Source organism: Macaca fascicularis, chromosome 15, assembly GCF_037993035.2.
Source record: "Macaca fascicularis isolate 582-1 chromosome 15, T2T-MFA8v1.1".
In the NCBI taxonomy this organism is placed as follows: domain Eukaryota; kingdom Metazoa; phylum Chordata; class Mammalia; order Primates; family Cercopithecidae; genus Macaca; species Macaca fascicularis.
In genome coordinates, this window is record NC_088389.1 from 37,240,147 (window position 1) to 37,252,888 (window position 12,742).

At 42.4% G+C, this 12,742-nt stretch overlaps 1 long non-coding RNA gene across 6 annotated transcripts in view; it reads right to left on the bottom strand.

Annotated features, from left to right (window-relative positions):
* Positions 1 to 12,742, bottom strand: part of LOC123569178 (uncharacterized) — a 42,435-nt gene that overhangs the window by 3,294 nt on the left and 26,399 nt on the right. For 2 of the 6 annotated variants that reach the window (XR_012424428.1, XR_012424427.1), the window contains exon 1: positions 2,414 to 2,524. The exons of 3 other annotated variants lie outside the window; for them this stretch is intronic. This is a non-coding gene — a long non-coding RNA (uncharacterized lncRNA). Of the gene's footprint in view, positions 1 to 2,413; positions 2,550 to 12,742 lie in introns of those variants that run through there. One more of the 6 variants, XR_012424429.1, reaches the window with a different exon arrangement.

Genomic DNA, 12,742 nt, shown 5'->3' on the forward strand with positions numbered 1-12,742 from the left:
CTGGGCATGGTGGCTCACACCTGTAATCCCAGCACTTTGGGAGGCCGAGGCAGGCTGATCACTTGAGCCCAAGAGTTCAAGACCAGCCTGAGCAACATGGTGAAACCCCATCTCTACAAACAAACAAAAAAAATTAGCTGGGGATGGTGGCATGTGCCTATAACCCCAGCTACTCAGGAAGCTGAGGTGGAAAGATCACTTGAGCCTGGGAGGTCCAGGCTGCAGTGAGCCATGGTTGAGCCAGTGACTCCAGGCTGGACAACAGAGTGAGACCTCATCTCAAGAAAAAAATAATAATAATAACAGATAAACAGATAATGACTTAAGAGATAAAAGACAGTGAAAAAGAAAAATATGTTTAAATAAAAAGGAAATGAAGAGATAAACAAGATTTGAGGGAAACTGACAAATATTGAAAGCAGCAAAGATGAAACATACAGGTAATAGGAGTTCCAAAAGAAGAAAACCAAGCAAGGGAGGAACAGAACAAATGCCAAAAGATATAATTCAAGAAAACATTTCAGAAATTGAAAAAAGGTTGAAACTAAAATTGAAAGTATACCAACAGAATATACACCCTGAGGGACCAACATTAAAACATTCCATTAAACTTGTTAAACTTTAAATAAAAAGCAAATATTATTTGGGTATCCAAATAGTTGATGAGGAAAAATTCCTCTTAATAAAAGTATTCCAACTCTAAATGGGAAAAAGATAGAATATAAACTAGTTTGCAACTCCTCTGAATAAATAGATAGGCATTGAGCATCAGCCACTCCTAAGATCTCAAAGAAAAAACGAATCATAATGTGTCTCCTATAGTCATGCCAAATACCCTTGGTAGTCTTGCCAAAGGGACCAAACGTGGTTTTGAACCATTCTCTGAACCTAGGTACCAACTTGCAGGAAATGCCAAGGATAGAGAGAAATGTTGAACTGCAACAGGAGTATAAAATCAGCAAAATCCAGACTGCAAGAAACTGCAGTAAATGGCCTGGGTTTTTCAACAGATACATTGTAAGGAAATGAAAGGGGTGGAGGAAGAATCCATAAATTGAAAGAGGCAGGGCCACGCGTGATGGCTCATGCCTGTAATTCCAGCACTTTGGGAGGCTGAGGCAGGTGGATTACCTGAGGTCAGAAGTTTGAGACCAGCCTGGTCAAAATGATGAAACTCATCTCTACTAAAAATACAAAAAAATTAGCTGGGCGTAGTGGCACATGCCTGTAGTCCCAGCTACTCGGGAGACTGAGGCAGGAGAATCGCTTGAACCTGGGAGATGGAGGTTGCGGTGAGCCGAGATCACACCATTGCACGCCAGCCCAGGCAACAAGAGCAAAACTCCGTTTCAAAAAAAAAAAAAAAAGAAGAAGATACATGAATAAGAACTTAAGAAGATGCTTAACATCGTTAGTAAACAGGGAAACATCTAAATAGAATGGCTAAAATTTAAAAAACCAACCAAACCAAGTACTAGAGAAGACGTGGAGCAACTGGGGATCTCATACACTGCTAACAGGAATGAAAAATGACACAACCACTTTGGAAAAAGACGTGGCAGTTTCTTAAAGTTTAATAGACACCTACCATATGACACAGCCATTCCATTCTCAGCTTTTTTTTTATCCAAAAGAAATAGAAACATACATCAACACACAGCCTGCCCAACATGGTACAAACCCATCTCTACTAAAAATACAAAAATTAGCCAGGAGTGGTGGCACGCACTTGTAATCCCACTTACTCAGGAGGTTTCAGTGAGCCGAGATTGTGTCACTGTACTCCATCCTGGGCAACAGAGTGAGACCCTGTCTCAAAACAAACAAACAAACAAACCCATACATCAACACAAACATTTGTACCTAGATATTTATAGCAGCTTCATTTGTAATAGCCCCCAAACTGGAAACACCCCCAAATGTGTATTAACAGATAAATGGATGTATAATTGAGATCTATTTGTTCAATGAAATACTAATCAACAATCAAAGGAAAAATTATCAATATATGCAATGATATGAGTGAACCTCAGAATTATGATGCTGAGTAAAATAAGCCTGATAAAAAGAATGCACACCATATGCTTCTATTTATACAAAATTCTATCTATAAAATTAATCTCCAGTGACAGAAAGCAGATCAATGGTTATCTGGGATGGAGCTGGAGGAAAGGATGACCACGAAGGTGCTATGGTCTGAGTTTGTGTCCCCCCATAATTCATATATTGAAATCTTAACCTTCAAGGTGATGGTATTAGGAAGTGGCCCTTCAGGAGGTGATTAGGTGGTAAGGGCGGAGCCTCCATGAATAGGATTAGTGTCCTCATAAAAGAGACTCAGTGAGTCTGTTCCCTCTTCTGCCTGGGAGGTTACTGTGAGAAGACAGGTGTCTATGAAGAAGCTGACCCTTACCAGACATCTTGATCAAGGTCTTCCAGCCTCCAGAACTGTGAGAAACAAATCTCTGTTGTTGGCTGGGTGCAGTGCCTCACGCCTGTCATCTCAGCACTTTGGGAAGCCGAGGTGGGCAAATGGCCTGAGGTCAGCAGTTCAAGACCAGCCTGGCCAACATGGTGAAACCCCGTCTCTACTTAAAAAAAAAAAAAAAGTTAACTGGGAGTGGTAGTGGGTGCCTGTAATCCCAGCAACTTGGGAGGCTGAGGCACAAGAATTGCTTGAACCCGGGAGGCAGAGGTTGCAGCGAGCCGAGATCACGCCACTGTATTCCAGCCTGAGTGACAGAATGACACTCTGTCTCAAAAAATAAAATAAAATATAAATAAATAAATAAATACATTTCTGTTGTTTATAAACCACCCAGTCTATAATATTCTGTTAATAACAGCCTGAACAGGCTAAGATAGAGGGGTACAAGGAAGCTTTAGGGGTGATTGAGATGTTCATTAATGATCTTGATTATAGTGATGGTTTGACAGGTGTATACTTATGTCAAAGCTCATCAAATTGAATGTTTTAAATATGTGTAGTTTACTGTATGTTAAGTATACTTCATTAAAGTGGTACAGAATGATTTCTTGTTCTTGCTTTATCTTTATTTTCCTAAGTTTATTTACCGCGCATGTTCTTGGTTGGTCTATTCCAATAATTTTGCTTCAGATGGTAGATGTTCGTTGTCCTCTTTTTACTGTGTTTGTACTCCTCAGGTGGCTAATTAGTTTGATCAATGAGCTTCTGTTCCCTTGAAGTTATCAGCCACTCTGCATGGCAACTTCTAGGGGAAGGACTGAGGACCAGTCTGTCTCTCCCTCTGGGTTTAAGGAGAGAGGAGATAAGCCCTGGTCACAGAGTGCCCCCCAGTTTTTTTTTTTTAAGAGATAGAGTCTCTGTCGTCCAGGCCAGAGTGCAATGGTGTGATCACAGCACACTGCTACCCTTAACTCCTGGGCTCAAGCAATCCTCCCACCTCAGCCACCCGAGTAGTTAGGACCACAGGTGTGCGCCACCACACCAGGCTAATTATTTTATTTTATTTTGTAGAGATAGGGTCTCACTGTGTTGCCTAGGCTGGTCTCAAGTCCTAGCCTCAAATGAGCCTCCCACCTCAGCCTCCCAAAATGTTGGGATTACAGGCGTGAGCCACCACACCTGTCCAAAACCCCTCTTGATCCCTCTGGTCTAATCACATCTTTCTAGGTGAGAGTTATCCTCTGGTCAGGGATTTGCCCTTAAATTTGTACTAAACAGCCAGCAGTGATAGGAGGCGTCTTTCTGGGAAATAATCTCTTAATTTCACTTAACTTTTCTCCTTATTAGGGCATGTTGCTTTCCTGGAAGGCTGATCCATGTGGCCTGGCTATGCTGATGGTTTCTAAAGGGAAGAAGTAGGATGTAGGTAGTGATTGTCCCAAGACAACACGTGGGTGAGCAACAGCGACCTTCCTGGCTCTCTACCGCCTCCATCAGCCCTTAACCCAGGCTGCCGGCACTTCCCTCCTTGCCCGTGAGTATAGAAATCATTGCAGACAGAATTCTGTCACCCCAGAGGCGGCTGCTTCTTTTTTTTGAGATGGAGTCTCGCTCGGTCGCCCAGGCTGGAGTGCAGTGGTGCAATCTCGGCTCACTGCCTCCTGGGTTTAAGCAATTCTCCTGCCTCAGCCTCCTGAGTAGCTGGGATTACAGGTGCCCACCACCACGCCCGGATAATTTTTGTATTTTTAGTAGAGACAGGGTTTCATTATGTTGGCCAGGCTGATCCTGAACTCCTGACTTCAGGAATCCATCCGCCTTGGCATCCCAAAGTGCCAAGATTACAGGGGTGAGCCACCATGCCCAGCTGATCTTGTTCTTTTTTATGACTGCATAGTATTCTATGGTCTATATGTACCACATTTTCTGTACCCAATCTGCCACTGATGGGTATTTAGGTTGATTCCATGTATTTGCCATTATGAATAGTGATGTAATGAACATACATGTGCATTTATCTTTATGGCAGAACAATTTATATTCCTTTAGATATCTATCCAGCTGTGGGACTGCCAGGTCAAATGCTAGCTGTGGTTTTAGTTCCTTGAGGAATTGCCACACTGCTTTCCACAGTGGTTGAACTAATTTGCACTCCCACCAGCAGTGTGTAAGTGCTTCCTTTTCTCTGCAACCTGGCCAGCATCTGTTATTTTTTGACTTTTTTTTTTTTTTTTTTTTTTTTTAAGACAGCGTTTTGCTCTTGTCACCCAGGCTTGAGTGCAATGGCATTATGTCAGCTCACTGCAACCTCTGCCTCCCAGGTTCAAGCAATTCTCCTGCCTCAGCCTCCCCAGTAGCTGGGATTACAGGCGCCCGCCATCCCGCCCAGCTAATTTTTGTATTTTTAGTAGAGACAGTGTTTCACCACTTTGGCCAGGCTGGTCTGGAACTCCTGACCTCAGGTAATCCACCTGCCTCGGCCTCCCAAAGTGCTGGGATCACAAGCGTGAGCCACTGCGCCTGGCCTTGACTTTTTAGTAATAGCCATTCTGACCTGTGTGACATGGTATCTTGCTGTGGTTTTGATTTGCATTTCTCTAACAATCAGTGATACTGAGCATTTTTTCATGTGCCTGTTGGCCACATGTATGTCTTCTTTTGAAAAGTGTCTGTTCATATTCTTTGCCCATTTTTTAATGGGGTTATTTTTTGCTTGCACATTTATTTAAGTTTTTTTGTACATTCTGGATATTAGACCTTTGTCAGATGTATAGTTTGCAAATATTTTCTCCCATTCCGTAAGCTGCCTGTTTACTCTGTAAAACCAATTAGTATTCTTTGATGAGGTAATTTAGATCTGAAAATTAGGTTCTGAGCATCATAACACTAAAGGCAACAAGAGCTTCAGAGAAGTGTAAAATAGTTTACTGATTCAAAAGCCAGAAAAAGAAAGAACTTTTAAACATATTTTGACAAATACTTTAGAATAATATTCATTCGAGTTAGCATTCAGTGAATGTGAGTGGCTGACATGACCCTGTTCTTAGCGTTAAGAAAATTGAAGTATAGGGAATCCTAAATAAGTTAAAATGATATCTTGCACCAGTTTAACAAGTTAACCTTTTTTTTTTTTTTTTTTTTTTTTTTGGCGATGAAGTCTCACTCTGTCACCCAGTCTGGAGTGCAGTGGCACTATCTTGGCTCACTGCAACCTCCACCTCCGGGGTTCAGGCGACTCTCTTGCCTCAGCCTCCTGAGTAGCTGGGACTACAGATGCGCACCACCACGCTTGGCTAATTTTTGTATTTTTAGTAGAGACGAGATTTCACCACGTTGGTCAGGCTGGTCTCGAACTCCTGACCTCGTGATCCGCCCTCCTCGGCCTCCCAAAGTGCTGGGATTACAGGCAAGAGCCATCGTGCTCGGCCTAACAAGTTAAACTATATTAATTTGCATTTGACAGTTGCATTTAACAAATTTGTATTAATTTGCATTTAACATTGCATTCAACAAATCCCACTGGCCTCCAGGCTGTACTCTGAGTATACTAAGATGTTTACCGCTTTGGAGTTTTTTACCTATTGTTCCATTTGCCTGAAATGGAAGTGTTTCTCCTGGATCTTCACAGGTTTTGCTACTTCTCAGTACTCAGAGCTATCCTCAAATTTCACCTTTGTAGAGAAGATTTCCATGACCACTCTATCTATAAGAACCTGATCTCCACCCTCAATCATTCTTGAACTCCATATTTTGTTTTTCTTCACAGCACTTATCTCCATATGGGATTATACTGTCCCATATATCTATCCATTTACTAATTGATTGCACGTCTTCGCCCATCTGAGGCTTGGGGCTTCTTCCATCTTGTTCCACAAGGCACAGTTCTCCAACACATGGGATAATACAATACTTGGTACAAAGCAGACACTCAGTTAAAGAACTGCTAGATTAATTTAAAAAATCCCCTGTGCATTGCCACGTCTGTCAGTTATCTATTGCTGTGTAATAATCTACTCTGAAACTTAGTGGCTTAAAATAATGATTTGTTATTTTTCACAATTTGGTGGGTTGACTGGGTCTGCTGGGCTCACCAGGCAGCTTACAATCACTGGTGGCTGGTCCAGGAATATGTGGGCTAAGACAGCTTTATCCACAAGGCTGGGGCGTCAGCTGGGATAGCTGGGCTTCTCTGCATGGTCTTTCAACCTAGGCTTCTGAACTCAATGCCAGAAGCCTCCCAAGAAAGCAAAGGGAGAAGCAGTGAGACCTCGAGGTCTAGGCTCCGGAACTCGGCAAGTCACTTCTACCACGTTCTCTTGGTCAAAGCAAGTCCAGAATCAAGGGGTGAGGAAATAGATCTACCTTTTGATGGGAGAAACTGCAAAACACCATGACCCTGCTTTTCAACATACCACATTACTCCACAGCAGCCTGCTTTCTTTCCTTCTTTTTCCCTCCCCTCCCCTCCCCTCCCCTCCCCTCCCCTTCCCTTCCGTTTCTTTTCTTTCTGATAGAGTCTCACTCTGTTGTCCAGGCTGGAGTGCAGTGGCACAATCTCCGCTCATTGATAGAAACAGGATATGAGTGCTTCATTGATTCATTCATTCAAAAAATATTTGTTGCACATCTGCTACATGCTGTTTTCAACACACTAGATCCTGGTAATTAATGGTAAACAGACATGATTCTCACTCTTCTGGTGTTTACAGTATTTAAATTCTGCTAATGTTTGTTGGACATCTACCATACATTATACATTTTTTTAAAGTTTTTTCAGTATAGAGATGGGGTCTCACTATGTTGGCCAGGCTCATCTCAAACTCCTGACTTCAGGTGATCCACCCACCTCGGCCTCCCAAAGTGCTGGGATTATAGACGTGAGCCACTGCGCCTGGCCCCAAAGCAGTTTTCCTAGTTTGTAAATAGCATTAAAGAGATCATCCGCCTTTGCTCAGCCCAGTGCCTGGCAGCCAACAAGCCCTCGCTGCTGGTCCGGTGATGAATGAATGTCATCAGTGATTGATTCCACAGTCTTCAACAATGTGCCACTTCTCTAGACATATTGGCCTATACTGTCCCCTAGTGGAATTTGAGGATTGGTACATCCCACCGGAGACCTGGGATACATTCTCTAATGGGAGATTGAATTGTAGGAATCCAGGTTACAGATAAGGGCAGTGGCCCCTGAACTTTAGCACAGATACAAGTTATAGAGTGATCTTATTAAGAATGGCAGATTCGGCCGGGCGCAGTGGCTCACACCTGTAATCCCAGCACTTTGGGAGGCCGAAGCAGGCAGATCATGAGGTCAAGAGATCGAGACCATCCTGGCCAACATAGTGAAACCCCGTCTCTACTAAAAATACAAAAATTAGCTGGGCATGGTGGCACGTGCCTGTAATCCCAGCTACTCAGGAGGCTGAGGCAGGAGAATCGCTTGAACCCGGGAAGTGGAGGTTGCAGTGAGCCGAGATCCGCCACTGCACTCCAGCCTGGTGACAGAGAGAGACTCTGTCTCAAAATAAATAAATAAATAAAGAATAGCAGATTCCTGGGCTCTATCTCAGTAAGTTCAATAAGTCTGAAAAAGCCTAAATTCACTAAGTCCTAGCCCTTTATTCAACCTCTGTAATGAGTGGGTGCTCGAGGTTGAGGCTACAGTTGTGGGAAGAGGACCCTATGTTTAAGGGCAGTGAGATGAACTTTAGAAAACAGATCTGTCACTTAGTCTGTGTAACCATGGGAAATCCACTTAATATCTGTGATTCTAGTTCTCTCATCTGTGAAACAGAATTAATGGTACCTATCTCATAGGGCTGTTGTAAGATTAGAAATAGTGCCTAGTTACAATGCTTAGTAGCTAAATTATAACTCATTAAGTGGAGGTTAACATTATTGGTATAGCACAATGACAAAGGTTCATAAAAATGTATAGCATTGGCCAGGTGTGGTGGCTCATGCCTGTAATCCCAGCACTTTGGGAGGCCAAGGCAGGAGGATCACTTGAGCCCAGGAATTTGAGACCAGCGTGGGCAACATAGTGAGACCCCATCTCTATACTGAAAAAAACTTTAAAAATATGTGAAGTGTATAATAGATGTCCAACGAACATTAGCAGAATTTAAATACTGTAAGCCACCAGAAGAGTGAGAATCATGTCTGCTTACCATTGATTACCAGGATCTAGGGTGTTAAAAACAGCATGCAGTAGGTGCGCAACAAATATTTTTTGAATGAATGAATGAGGCACTCACATCCTGTTTCTATCAGTGTGAATGTTTGTTTTCCCAATGTATATTTCTTTATAAGCACTGGATGTACCAGAAATTTGGTGTGTGTGTGTGTGTGTGTGTGTGTGTGTGTGTGTGTGTGTGTGTGTGTGTTTTAAGTTGTTTTGTTTTAAGCTCTCCAAGGACTTGAAGACACTTGTTTTTTGTGTATCTCAACACTGACTAAGCTGCCAGGAGTCAAGCTGTTTTTAGAAAAGTTCTTTTTGTTCAGTAGAACACTGACTACAAAAAGAAAAAGAAAAAAAAAGAGTTTTTTTGTTTGTTTGTTTGTTTTAGTTATCTAGTGATAAGAACACCAGCCTTGGAGACAAACTACCTCAGTTCAAATCTCAGTTCTAACTAGTTGTGTTACTTTAGCAAGTCGCTCACCCACTCTGGGCCTCAGTTTCCCCATTTGGAACATGAGGGAGTTTGAGGATCATTTCTAATGTGTTAAGATTCTGTATGTCTAGTTCAGTGTCTTAAATAATCCCTTTATCATAAAACTAATACATGTCTATTGCCAAATATTTGAAAAATACCAAAAGGAGTAAATAAGGAAGTAAAAACCACTGTCAATAGCACTCACACAGAAGAACCACTGTTGACATTTGGGTGAATATTCTTCTAGTCCTCTTTATAGCTATGGATAGTTTTTACCAAAAATTATCAGAACATACATTCCATTTTGTAATGTGCTCACTTAATATGTTAGCAGAATTTTTACATCGTCAGTGTTCTTCAAGAGCATGATTCTAATCTCTGTGGATGGTTGAATCATAATTCATTTAAACAATCCCTGTTGGATATTTAGGTTAGTTCTACTTTTTAGCATAAGTAAGGCTTTGACAACTAGCCTTTATACAAATCTGTACCCACATCTCTAAATTTTTCCCCTTAGGTTAAATTGTAAAACTTTTTTTTTTTTTTTTTTTTTTTTTTTTTAAATGAGACAGGGTCTCCCTCTATCGCCCAGGCTGGAGTGCAATGGGGTGATCATAGCTCACTGTAGCCTCAAACTCCTGGGCTCAAACCATCCTCCACTTTAGCCTCCCCGTGTAGCTGGGGATACAGGTGCACACCACCAAACCTGGCCAAAACTTTTAAATATATCACCAAATTGCCCTCCAAGTGAAATTACACATATGTACACTCTCATTAGTAACATTTGAGTGGCTGTTTCCCCATGATCTCTCCAACATTGGTTATTGTGGTTTTTTAAAAGATCTTGCCAATGTCATGGGTAAAAAAATAGCATATCATTGTTTGAACCTAATGTTATTTTCATTATACTGTATTATTTCTGGTAGAATGTAAAATTGCATACACACTATTTTTACAACTTTGTAAAAATACATGGAACACACATGTATCATGTTCTATTGTGGAAAGAACAATAGAAAAATGTCAGTAGTTCTATGATGGGATTGTGATATAATTCTTTTATGTTGTAAATTTTTTTAATTAAAAAGAATCTCTGTAGCAGATGGCTACTTGTTCCTCCAAATTCCTCCCCTCTTCCTGGGCACAGTTGCCCAGCTAGAGGCTACATTTCCTAGCCTCATGTGCAGCTGGATGTGACCATGTGGTTAAGTGTGGACTAACCAAATACTGAAAGGAAGTGATGTGAACATTTTCTGGGTCACCTCCAGATTTAAGCTCCTTATCTGGAGTGTTGGTTCTTCCTCCTTTCCCAGAGTGAGCAACCCAGCCTTGATTAAGCAAATAATGACACCTTAGGGGATGGAGAGCAACAGGGAAACCGTACCTGGCTTTTTTTTTTTTTTTTTTTTGACAGAGTCTTGCTCTGTGGCCCAGTGGCATCATCTTGACTCATTGCAACCTCCGCCTCCTGGGTTCAAGCAATTCTCCCTGCCTCAGCCTCCCAAGTAACTGGGATTACAGGTGTCCACCACCACGCCCGCTAATTTTTGTATTTTTTAGTAGAGACGGAGTTTTGCCACATTAGCCAGGCTGGTCTTGAACTCCTGACCTCAAGTGATCCATCTGCCTCGGCCTCCCAAAGTGATGGGATTACAGGCATGTGCCACCGCGCCTGGCTGAAACTGTATCTGTTTATAGCAGCATCACCTGAACAACCCAGCCTGGTTGTTTTGTTTTGTAAGAGAAAAATTAATTTTGGGCCGGGCTTGATGGCTCACACCTGTAATCCTAGCACTTTGGGAGGCCAAGGTGGGCGGATCACGAGGTCAGAAGATTGAGACCATCCTGGCTAACACAGTGAAACCCCATCTCTACTAAAAACACAAAAAATTAGCCGAGCGTGGTGGTGGGTGCGTGTAGTCCCAGCTACTTGGGAGGCCGAGGCAGGAGAATGGAGGCGGGAGGCAGAGCTTGCAGCGAGCCGAGATCATGCCACTGCATTCCAGCTGGGCATCAGAGTGAGACTCCGTCTCAAAAAATAATAATAATAACAATTTTGATGTTGTTTGCACCCACGATATTTTGGGGCCTCTGTTACAGCAGTGTAGCTGTGACCCTAATAATCTCAAATTTCTCCCTAAGATTGTGGACATTTTGGGGACCATTTCACAGTTTGTGGAGCTGTTTGGAAGCTGGTAGCAGAGGACTGGGAAGCTACTGTGTACTTTCCTGAATACTAGAAAATATTGGTTTTTTTATATTCCTTCATATAAATTTTAACAAAATTCTGTGTTAGTATATTTTTTGTTTACAAGGTTTGGAAATAAATATAATTAATGGTCGATACAAAATACAAAATCATAATGTAAAAATCACACTATAAGTATCCAAAAAAACAAGCTGCCAACCAACATACTCCATTGAGGATAAATTTCTTATTGATACTTTTAAGGCTACAGGTTATCAGTGGTTCTGCTACACTGTGTGCTTTTAATAGCAATGGTTGTGGTTTTCATGATCATGACAATAAGAAGCATACTTTTTTTTTTTTTTTTTTGAGACCGAGTCTCGCTCTGTCGCCCAGACTGGAGTGCAGTGGCGCCATCTCGGCTCACTGCAAGCTCTGCCTCCTGGGTTCACGCCGTTCTCCTGCCTCAGCCTCCCGAGCAACTAGGACTACAGGCGCCTGCAACCATGCCTGGCTAATTTTTGTTTTGTTTTGTATTTTTAGTAGAGATGGGATTTCACCATGTTAGCCAGGTTGATCTCGATCTCCTGACCCGTCATCTGCCTGCCTCGGCCTCCCAAAGTGCTGGGATTACAGGCATGAGCCACCACACCTGGCCATTTTTATTCTATTTTTTAAGATAGGGTCTCACTCTGTTGCCTAGGCTGGAGAGCAGTAGTGCGATCTTGGCTCACTGAAACCTCTGCCTGCCGGGTCCAAGTGATTCTCCTGCCTCAACCTCCCAAGTAGCTGGGACTACAGGTGCACACCACTACGCCCAGCTAATTTTGTATTATTAGTGGAGACACGGTTTCCCCATATTGGCCAAGCTGGTCTCAAACTCCTGGTCTCATGTGATCCACCCCCTTGGTCTCCCAAAGTGCTGGGATTACAAGCAAGAAGCTTGTAAAAACAGTTCCAGGCTGGGCATGGTGGCTTTCACCTTTATCCTAGCAGTTTGGGAGGCCAAGGAAGATGGATCACTTGAGGTCAGGAGTTGGAGACCAGCCTGGCCAACATGATGAAACCCCGTCTCTACTAAAAATACAAAAATAAGCTGAGCGTCATGGTAGGCACCTGTAATCCCAATTACTTGGGAGGCTGAGGCAGAAGAATTGCTCAAAACCCAGGTTTCAATGAGCCAATATGGCACCACTGCACTCCAGCCTGGGCAACAGAGTGAGACTCTGTCTTTAAATAAATAAATAAATAAATAAAATAACAGTTTCACATTATTGGTTCAATTGAATGGATTCACAATTACTGCTGTTGAATGTATTTGCAGTCACTACTCTGGAAAGTACAGTGCCAGGTGGCACTCTGAGAAGTCAGCATTTGTCCCAGATACCGGATGTTGGCAAGAGACTCCAGCACCATACACAGGAAGTTTGGAAGGTACTCATCACAACGGTTCACCCACTATCTTCATGAACA